An 11,499-nucleotide genomic window follows, 5' to 3' on the forward strand; every position below is an offset into this window, starting at 1 on the left:
CCCCGTGGTGGCAGCCTGTGCGTCAGCGGTTGTACAGTCCTTTGATGTCAGCTAGCACAAAATAAAACATTTACTCAGCTACGTTAAAAATTGTTTTTTTTTTAAGTCCCCTCAACTGATGGAAGGAAATTCTGATATGTATGAGAGAGAGAATCAAAGCAGAAATCACAAATGGTTGACCCGTAGCTTGTACTCACAGAAAATGTGTAGTCCTGGTTGCGAATTGTAATCTACAGTACCAGTCAAAAGTTTGGACACACCTTCTTCTCTGACAGTAGACAAATTTATATTGTCTCACTGTACATATTGTCATATTACATCTAACTCACACTTCCTTCTAAGACTCAAACAGATAATAACACAATTCCATTAAACAAACAGGCTATGGCCAACAATAAACCCATAGGCTACCACAGTAGGGGCCATGTGCATAAACACAGCTATTAACACAAATTCTTAAAACAATAGCAAACAACAGCAACATGTAGCATCATCAAGGCAGAAAACAAAAAAAAACAACAAACACCCATAGCAACGGTCTGAGTTTGTGACTCTCATGTAAACACACTTTTTGCATTGATGGTTGATTTGTTTTTCTCAGGGATTAATTCAAGCCAAACTTTGCAACACTTACACTGCTTTGAAGAATCACATAACTTAATGTTATTATGAAAAGTCCTGTATGTAGGCCTATGTCACTTCCGGCTGCCAGCTTTGGCTGAACAAAATTTCGTTCTTAACCAAGCGGGTGGCTCCGGGTCTGAAAAGTGAAGCCGATGCGGAAGTGATTTAAACCTGCATGCTCTCTAATGGCCATCAGGGGACGACTCCACTGAGTCCAAAAAGAAGTCTGATTGTATGGAAGTCTATGACAAAATGATCCTACTTCTCACTTGATTTATTACCTCAGTAAACAGTTATCTAATGAGTTTATGGTCTCAATCGCTAGTTTCAACTCTTCTTCAATACATCATGATGTTCCTTCTGTAAATTATTGTCCCATTTAGAGTAAAATAGACGATAAAGCAGCATATGCTTTATGTCGTGGCTACATCGTGATTGACAAATCGCTACCACTTTGGTTGGGTTACGTAACCATGGTGCAACCCCAGATTCACAGAGTATAGGCAAAGCCGTAGCTATTTCAGTGGGTTTTCGGTCCATGACAGTTAACATTTTGGTTGCCAAAAAAGTTTTGTTCAGCGTTTGGTTGGGAGTCAGGAGTCAGATGTTCAGTTTTCAAATTTTGTTTTAATGGTTTTAAGTCTGTTTTTCGCTAGCGAAAATTGGCATTAGCATTAGTACTATTAACTACAGACTGTAAATGCACCATGCTATCAGCTAGCGTTAGGGTGAGCTCCACCCTCTCATCCAAATATGCTCACTTCTGGCTCCAAAAATACAAAACGGCGACGGTCAAAATGCAAACTCGAGGCTTCGAAACAAAAACGGGAATCCACAAACGAAAGGGTCACGTTCCTAATTTTTTCCAGACTATGTTCTCAACTTGGAAAACGACTTTGAAATCGTGTTAACTGTGTTGTTTTTCCAGTCAAGTACAAGATTCTTCAAAACAGCGTTAAGTGTTTTCAAACAACTTGTTCCAGCGAGTACAAACACATGACGTAGGATAAACATTAACGTTACCGTTAGCCGAGCCCGACGATTTTCCTGTTGGCCTCTTCTTCCCTCGTTGACGGCGATGCAGGGGAAAATAATCCGAATAAACTTTTAACTCCAAATGTCCACTTTTACTTACTTTTTTGACTGATACTGTTAAGCTTAGCCTTTTCAGTTTCAGCTCCCTCACTTCATGCACCTGCTGGATGGGCGGTTATATTGGAATGTTCGATTTGTCTCACTTAGCGTACCCCCCGGGCGGTGCAACCTACACATCGTCATGCCTAACGATAACACATATTGTAGACATACTAAACTTCATATAAGTTAATTGTTTTATTTAGAAAAAAAAAATCTGTATTGGCTGTTTCAAAACTACCGGGGAAAATTATGCATCTGCCCAGTAAATTATTTTGAATTAATCAATGTGACATTTAAAAGTTTATTCTCAACCTTGAAAATAGAAGTTTGACAAAAAGAAAACATCTTAGTTTTTTTCTGTGGCTTTCCAACACATTTTACAGTTTTTCTCAGCAGATGGAATTTGTTCAGTTATCATGGAGTTGGTCATATACTGGAGGGGAGAAAGTTACTCCTCTTTGGTGCTGAATGTGGGTTGCCTTCATCTCTTTACTCCTGGTCAATGACTTTGACCTCCTTTCTATGTTATACTGTGACAGGTTTTGGTCTGGTGTTCAGTTGAAAGCTCTGGAAAAAGCTAGTGAGTTTCCTTGATTTAATTTTTTTTTCAATCAATATTTCAATTACTATACGCTGCTGACGGAGGCCTGGCCCCAAAAGCAAAAAGAGTGCTTTCACTTTTCACTGGATAACTTACACGGGTGTAAGAATATGTTGTAATCCTGTCTGTATAAATTGAAGCTCTCTCCATCCCAAAATATGAAACTGTAATCTTATTCAGAAAGTGGTATGATTAAGACAGCGTATTTGGCAGGGAATGGGACTGAGCTTTTCCCTGTCGACTGTATCATGTGACCCCTCCACTCTGGATCTAACAATGTTAGGGTGACCTGCTCCTCCTGCTTGATGAGGTAACATCATACCGAAGCTGTTAATCTATGACAGTCATGGAGACATGCCGGAGAGCGGACAGAAATAGAAATGCAAATGGTGACAGTTTCATAACACCTCATATAGAAATCATTACCCTGATCTGTTTGCCTCTATGTACCACATCTCTTTATGTGGTGCACTGTATAAAACATGTCCAAATAAATTTTTATGAATCCAACAAACTTAATTGTAAAGAACCCTATTCAAAAGCTAAAAATTGACACAGAACATAGAGGCAGCTTTAGATGTATGAAGGCCACATCATTCATTGAGCGCTCAAATGTATAGAGGGTTTTGTTTCTTTTTTTATTCAGTGTCATGCCACGGGGGGGTTAGGAGGGTTTGGAGTTACAGTCTCTGAACACATGCTGCATATGAGACCCAATCAGAGGTGATTTACTGCCCTCGCATAACAGGCAAATGGCTATATGATAAAATAAGCAATCTGATCCCCAGATGTGACTTTCTCTTTCAACTATTACTGTATTTTGCAGCACAGAGGATTTATTCAGCATCACTTTGAGGTTTATCGTTATGCTTGTGTGGTTTTGCAGTTTGTTGAGCTAATTTGTGCATTTATAGTGTAAAATTGGGGCTTTGTAGCTTTGCTTTTATTAGACCTACTTCTGCACTTGTGGCCAGAGATGAGAGAGTGAGACCGACAAACATTTAATAACCCTTCGTGTGTTTCTTGTAATGGTGGCATCTTGTGAAAATGGTAACAGATAGGCAGGAATACAAGGCAGGCTGCACATGGTGCCCATGTGGTTCCCATCTCATCTATTCAAAGTGTTGTCATTAGGTGTCTTATCTAATTATCTCTACCCAAAGTGGATGTGGCAGATCCAGAAGGCTTTTCCCCAGGGCCCCACACTGTTCACGTAATGCCTTGGTGCTAAATGTAAAGGGACTTACTGTATGCACATAGGCTGTATACTGTATGGTGGCAAAAATGTCACAAAATAATAGTTATTCGTTTTTGCCAATAGAAAACTGATTCTCATTCAGCAAAGATGCACATAAAGTTTGTTCTTAATCTTTTGCTTTTGTTTGATTTCAATCAAAGTTACAGAAAAGAACAAATAGTTGCAGTTAGATTGAATCTTTTGAATTGCATAATATTTTCCCCCAGTGTGTTCCTGGAGAGTATGTGTCCATCTGTACATGGATGTTCATAAATGTGTCTGTTAAGGATGCAAATTTTAAGTAATTTCTTTAATCAATAGCCTGCCGTGTTGATAATCGATTATCGCTTAATCATTAACAATTTATGAAATATGCTGGACGTTTTTTCATTATAAAACCATGTCAACCACTGACATGACCTATGTTCAACACAAAGTCAGAGTAGGCTATATTAGTAATTAGTTCAAAGAACAGATAAACACAAAGTTACTGGAATGATACATTAAATAACACAAAAATAATGACTTCATTTAGAATTATTGAGCTCCCACTCCCATCTGTCACCATCTATTCAACAACTGGCCTGATAAAATCCAGAGCATTAAACTCAGCAAAGGGTTGCACAACTTCCAGCTTCATTAGAGGACATAATCAGATCAGACTAGATGTGTTGGACATATATAACAATTAATTAACATTTGATCAAAATTGCTACAACCTTCAATAGTAAATAACCCGTAACATTATCATATAAATATAAAAAAAAGTCACCCCAAGTCAGATTTCAGTCTGTCTGGTTTTATATAAAATAATCTGCAGACCTGATCTACATGTTGGAGTCGCGTGTGTTCACTAAAGCTAATGTTAGTCCAGCTGCTGGAAACAGCTGTTCAGCTTCAATTGACACACAAATACTACCACGCCAACTTTATCGGTCTATCAGTCTTTATCAGTCTGCCACTGCTAAAATGTATTTATACTCAGAGCAGGGGAGTGTCGCTTACACAGTTCATCACTTTTGTGTTAATTTTGTTGGAAATGTGTAATTAAAGTCCTGTTTGTCCTGGATGCTAGCATCATAGCGCTGCTCTCTGCTGTCTGATACTCAGCTCTCAGCCTGAATTAACCGAGCAGTTGCTTCAGTTCAAGATGCTAGTTTAGCGTTAGCATGAGCCTCAGATAGCTAAACTGGATATCCACCAAACAAAAATTCTGTGGAATTTTCACAACTTTATGCTTCAGCGTTCGTCAACACGACTGCCACAGTAAGCAGATCAAGGCACACGGTGACTTTTTTCTTCCTTGAATGGCAGGGAGGTGTGTTTATTTTAAAAGTTGTGCAGCCCTTATGGGCGGTCACCAAACACACCTGTAACCCGACGTTATTAAAGCGTAAGAGGCTCCACCTAGTAGTGCAACCAGGTACTACAGCAAATCTACAGAAAGTAGAAAGTAGTACAGAAACTGACAGTTACACTGCACGTCCATCGTCTTCTGCATTATCGGTTAATACATTTTTAAATGATTATTATTAATTATTAACAGCAATTGATCAATAATAGATTAATCATTGACATCCCTAGTCTATGTTGTGATAAAGGGAGTTGTGATAAAGATGGCTGGTTGACATCCTCTCCTGTTTGTCAGTCTTGTGCTTTAAAGGTCCAGTGTGTAGAAGTTAGTGGCATCTAGTGGTGAGGTTGAGATTGCAACCAACTGAATGTTCCCCTGCCCCTCCCACCCCCAGTTTATAGAGCAAGTAGAAGATAGCATGTTTCAGCATGGCTTTTATTGCCCATGTGCACGTTAGCAATATTTTTACTTGTCTTGATGCATAGTGCATCCTGGCTTTTAGCATAAACAGCCATCTAATTTTATCTAAATCTTCTTTTTGAATTGTATGTCATGATCCAAATGCTTTTTCTGGTCCATGAAAGTGGATTATCTTTGCTGCGTGACTCTCCTCCTCCTGTATTGTGGCTGTGCAGTTGTGCATTGAGCCACCAGGGAATCAATGGCTCATCTACTGAAAACTCTTACTGGTCTTAAGCATGAGTAGTTATCACCAAGTGTTAACCCTTTAGACAATTTAATTCAGTGAGACAGATCCTCAATAGCCTCAAATGGAAAACCAGAAGTTAATATTTTCTATTGTGAATTTTCTTGACATAAAAAGTACAGATGCATAATTTATAAAATGTTTCGTCTTCATTCTTCAAAACCTCCAAATACTAAATGACAGTTCAAATACTGTGCAACATCTACCACTGTGAATAGTTCATTTTCAATCTGTGTATAAGAAGATGAAGCTCCGGTTAAAGGACCAGTGTGAAGGATTTAGTGGCATCTAGCGGTGCAGTTGCAAATTGCAAGCAACTGAATACCCCTCACCCTCCCCTTCCAAGTGTGTAGGAGAACCTACAGTGGTTTGTTGGTTCTGGGCTACTGTAGAAACATGGTGATGCAACATGGCAGACTCCATGGAGGAGGACCCGCTCCCCATGTAGATATGAAGGGCTCACTCTAAGGTAACAAAAACACAACAACTCTTATTTTCTGGTGATTATACACTTACTAAAACATACTTATGAATATATTCAATTTTTGCAAAATCCGTTCCACTAGAGGCCACTAAATTCTACACACTGGTCCTTTAATTGCATCATACTCCGTGTATTGGCACATCCTCATCTAATAAATGCATTTAAATCAAAGAACATTTAAGACAGGGAAAAATATCTTCCTCAACTGAGTCTCAAATAGCACAGTTTTGTTGTTGCTCCATTCGATTTCACTGAAGAGGTTGATATTTCCAGGAAAAAAACACAGACCTGTCAGCTAAAAGCAGGAATGGTAATTGGAAATGGGACACTGGGACATAATCACTCCATCACAGCCCTGGCTTGTAAATATTCACACTCTGATGGCACGAAATAGCACTACCAGGAAATGGTGATGTTTTGTTTAGATGAAGAAGGTCATCTATAAAAAGCAGAGCCCAGCAAAACTGAACACACCATGTGTCTCAGACCACACTTCTACAGCAAAAATGTGTTTTCACCCAGAGGAAATAAATGTTTTTTATGTTTGTCTTTGCGTATGTTGTGTCTTCTGTGTTTTCTGGGAAGGGGATGGCAGCTCCTTTACCCTTTTGAACAGTAGTGTGAATTGTATCTGGTCTCAGCTGAAAAGTGGTGCTTTCAGAAAGGGAGTTTTTTTTATTTCAAGTGTTTGGTTGTGTGTGTCTGTGTTTCTGTGTGTCCATGTGTGTTTTTGTCCACAGCTAATCTCACATACGACTGGACCCATTAGCCTAATATTTTTTTGTGCACATTTATGACTATATGCTCAAGGACCTCTCATGGTTGCGGTGATTCACAATTGTTGAAAAATCTATTTTATAACGTGCCTGACTCCTCACTCTTCTTAACCGGCCAAGAGGGGGCACAGGTGATCAACAGCAGCTCGGCTAAAAACAAGTCTGTTGCAGACCACATTTTGGTCTTTGTCGTGGCACAAAAACTGACATCCATAGAAAAGTTTGGTCTCAAGTTAAAGTTAAGCACGATATGAGATGAATAAATCCTTTTTAAATTTACTTTGCCGCCATCTTGACTGTAAGGGAGCTGGGAGGGACAATTGAGTGAAATTCAACTCTTCTTTGTTTGGAAGGGTAGAGGGAGGTGGGGAGGGGTTTTATTTTGTGTGCTGTGTCACAACAAAATGTTCTAAATAAATAACTGTTTAAATTCAGATGTTTGGACTTATTGTCCTGTTTGTTGTTACCTTATAAGTCTATACAGTTAGGCGAACCCAGGTTTGGTTACAATACCATTACACTATTCTATGCATGTGAGACTATACATGAGACACTACCCAGACACATCTGGTGGAGATCTGCACTCTAATGAGTGCACTCTTCTAGTTGCCAATGTTTTTGGGCTTTGTGAACCCAAACATGAGTATAACAGCGACAATAGACTGTGTCGTTCTTGTCTTCTAATTTTTTTGCTGGATAAGCAAGATACGTCGCTGATGGGATTGAACCAGATGTTGTCATAATACATACAGTGTAACTAGACATTGCTTAAAAGTTATATTGTATTTAAACCTGTATCAATAGATTTTTTTGGCCACTTTCGGCCACTGACACATTATAACATTATAAAGTTGATATGGTGAACGTGTTGGCAAACAGTTGCTTATTTAAGCATCCCGCAAATATGGAGGAACATCAGCATTCATGTGGAGTCATGTTTCTGTCCCCCTGATTAATATAATACTCACTCTCCTTTTAGCTCTGTTTTGTTCTCCACCAACTCTTGCCAGAAACATCTGGCTACATAATAATCAGAACAAACGCAAACCCTGCACATTTTGTCCGCTTCAAGCAGGTGATTGGAGCTAGTGCAGAGAGAAAAGGGTGTTTGCTTCTCTCTCCTCTGCTCTCTGTCTGTCGTCAGTGCCTGTTTGCACGAGGGCGGGCTGAGCTCCACACACACACACACGCAGAGCAGAGAGGCCACAGCGGACAGGATGAAACGGGCATAAAAATGGATGAGTTTACTGCTCTCTTTTGTGCGATAGTACTCATTTTAACATCCAGGGGAAATACAAAAAAATTGACCTATTGTTATTGTGATTCCCATCCCGCCCATTCCCATTTTTTTCCTGTCCAGTACCAGTCTTTTGATGAATAGTGAAATTGACTCCCATCCTGAAGGAATCCCTCAGGATTCTCAAAAAAATATCAGCCTCTAACGCATACACACCAATGCAGCACATGGGCCTTGACCCCTGCTGTTCGCAGTCAGAGCAAAGAGACTGTAAATCCATGGACTCTTAATGCAGTTTTATATCTCTGTCTGAGAACAATGAATATTGCCTGTTAGTATGTGTGTAAGACCACATTTTTACATTTTATTGTGTAACCAAATTGGTGTTTAAACTTTGCGCATCTATTAACAGCATTGGAAATCATCTTTACAGCAGATTAGTCATGACTTTCATGCTGAATTCAATCAATGATTGAATTGCATGCTGAAATAAGAACCACTGTTAAACAATGTGTTTTCTGAAGATTTTGTATGACACATTATTACCTACAGTTCATGTTTAAAATCACGATAGTTTGACGATCGTGATGGGTGAAGTATTTGAATTTTTGTGCATAAAACTCAAAATTTCATATCCTAGGAGATATGAGCTGCCATCTTAGGCACAGAGGAGAAGCTGCAATTTTAGTTCCTCACCATGTTTTCCCCTGAGAAAAAAGGAATTAAAATGCATTAGAGGTTGTGGTGCAAAACGCCTTCTCTATGCCCAAAATATGCCCAAAACTCTGCCTGTTTTGGCTAGTTGATAAAAAGAGACTGACCCAACTTTTTCAGCAGGCTGGCCTTCAGCTGAGCTCAGTGAACCGTGTTTTATTTTATCTTAGTCTTTCTAGATGTCCTCTTTATTATTTCTTTCCACGCTTAAAGTATGCGCATAATTTAACTTTTTTCTAAACAAGCCTCAGAGTACTTCAGTATCAAACTGAAAAAGTGTTCCTTTTTGTCTTTTTATAGTTTTTGTACCAATAAGCCCATGTTTTATAGCTTTTTCTTTTTGAAGTTTTGCCATCCAGCCAACAGAACTGTTACTCGTCAATGACCCTAGTGAAAGAAGTCAGTGTAGCCAGCAAGTTCTATTCGAATTCAGCCACAAAATCACAAGGACTCAACAGAAGCCGTCTTGCCGGTCCACATCTGACTACCTCAGAGAACCAGGACAGCAACGCATTAGCCTGGAGTGAAACCGCAGCACCGGCTGTTAGGCCCCACTGTCAGGCCCTCGTTTGCTCGGTGACTAACTGCATCCACAGTCACCTGGGAGTCTAGCCGGCCCCAGAGGCATCTTCACAACGTAGCCCTGCACACTAACAGGCCTGCACACCGCCAGCAGACTCAGCATTGCAACAATTTCGGATTCAGCTGAAACAGTCTCATCTTTGCTTGATGCTTCAACAAGTCGGCATGATCCACAACTTTCTGTGATTAAGAGTTGATGTCGAATAGAATTGATTCCATCTTAGAGAAGTTGATTATTTTCTTTAGCATTCTACCATTTTATGATAACTGAGACACATGCTCCACTTAAGGTTCAGTTCACCATCTAAAGATTTTTCATTTATTTGTTTGATTATTTTCTTCATCATGTACTCCTTATTAACTCCTCATTTATTCAGTTAATGGTAGACATTTATCTATAAATAAATGTCCTCATTTATCAGCAAGAAGTTGTCTGTGCATGTTCTTCAGAGTAGAAGACAGACGTATCTGTATCAGAAAGAATTGCAATTCCTGGTTATGAGACTGATTAATTTAACAATATTTATTTTTCTACTAATTAAGATGATGCCCCAAATTTCTTAACAAGTACAAAGTTTAAATCCAAAGCAGTAATACCGCAACAAGTATACTGTGGGATTATTGGAGCTTTTGCACTGAAAACGACTACCTTGTGTTGCAGAAAGCAGCGCTACTGAGAGCAGTGAGAGTGACCCAAACAGTAAAGTTGTAGCCCAGAAAACCACAACAATGAGCTGGAAAATGCTATAAAGCTCAGTAGAGCTGCAGGGAACTGCAGAGTCAGATGAACATTCATCACTATGAGTGACACCTTTCACATTACACACAGTCATTGGATTCATTGTTCATACAAGAATATTGATTAGAGCAGCTTGTTTATGGTCAATATGTAACAGAGTTATCGTGGACTTGAGGCAGTACTGGATGTCATACATTCTATGTCAATGTTGAAAATATTTACAATGACATATTGGCATAAACACATCACATAATATAAACAAAAATATTTAGCAAGGATTCCTCACAACTTAATCAAAGAGATCAAATTTGTGACAAATTTGATATTTTACAGATTAACAAAAGAATAAGTAAGTATTGTTTGAAATTTTTGATACTTTTACCCACCCATTCAATTAACTGGGGTTTCAGTGCCAATATTAAACATATTCTTTTTGAATACCTTGCTTTAAGACATATATACATGTTCTTCTACAAATAAATTTGGCCAAAACTTAATGATAAATAATTTATATCAGGAACTATCTGATAAAAGAATAATTAAGCAACATTTAATGCTAGCAGTTCCTGACAAATTTCAGGCAGTTCCAGACCAATATTTAGGCATGATTCCCTGCTCTAATAATAACAGTACATTTTGAACTGTAAAAGTCACCCGAAATGAATTATGAATGATCACCATAAATAAAATCAGAAATACAACAAAGCATATTAAACTTCATTTAGGAAAAATGCAAGTAAAATATACATGCATCCTATAAAACGTCAATATCTTTTTGCATATCTGTCAACAGTTACACAGATGCCAAAATAGCTGTGATAAGCCAAAATAATGTGCTTTAATATCAGCCCGCCAGTGTATCAGTTACGCTCCAAATCATGTTGCTAATAAAAGTATCCCCTTGCTAAATATCAGCTAAGCGGGTCAGTAGACTGAGTCCTAGCTGACTGGAAGAAACAATTCCATTGAGCCAAATGAATTTATGTTTTTCCCCCGGTGCAGTTGTGCGTTTTGCTTAAATTTAGTCTCTGTCTGATGTCTCATGTAACTAGGCCTCTCTTTTCCGATAGAGAGAATCTGGGTTGTCAGGCATCCTTGTCACAGTGACAATGAGGAATGAGAGTCCTGCTTATTGTGCTGTAGAACTAGTTGTGTGATCAAATCAAAGGGCAAGCAGGATGACACAGACCATAATAGAGGCAACACATCACTGTCATCCTCATTATCTCCCTTCTCCATTGACCTCATCACCTGAGTAACACTGCTCACCCAGCACAATGGGTCATTAATCTATTAAAGTGTAAATAA

General features: G+C 38.8%; 1 long non-coding RNA gene across 4 annotated transcripts in view; it reads right to left on the reverse strand.

The window, feature by feature from the left end:
- LOC122982450 overlaps positions 1 to 1,861 on the reverse strand; it is a 90,094-nt gene extending 88,233 nt beyond the window's left edge. For all 4 annotated transcript variants that reach the window (XR_006403454.1, XR_006403453.1, XR_006403452.1 and 1 more), the window contains exon 1: positions 1,648 to 1,861. This is a non-coding gene — a long non-coding RNA (uncharacterized LOC122982450). The remainder of the gene's footprint in view (positions 1 to 1,647) is intronic.
- Positions 1,862 to 11,499: the final 9,638 nt, after the last annotated feature.

Source organism: Thunnus albacares, chromosome 5, assembly GCF_914725855.1.
Source record: "Thunnus albacares chromosome 5, fThuAlb1.1, whole genome shotgun sequence".
In the NCBI taxonomy this organism is placed as follows: domain Eukaryota; kingdom Metazoa; phylum Chordata; class Actinopteri; order Scombriformes; family Scombridae; genus Thunnus; species Thunnus albacares.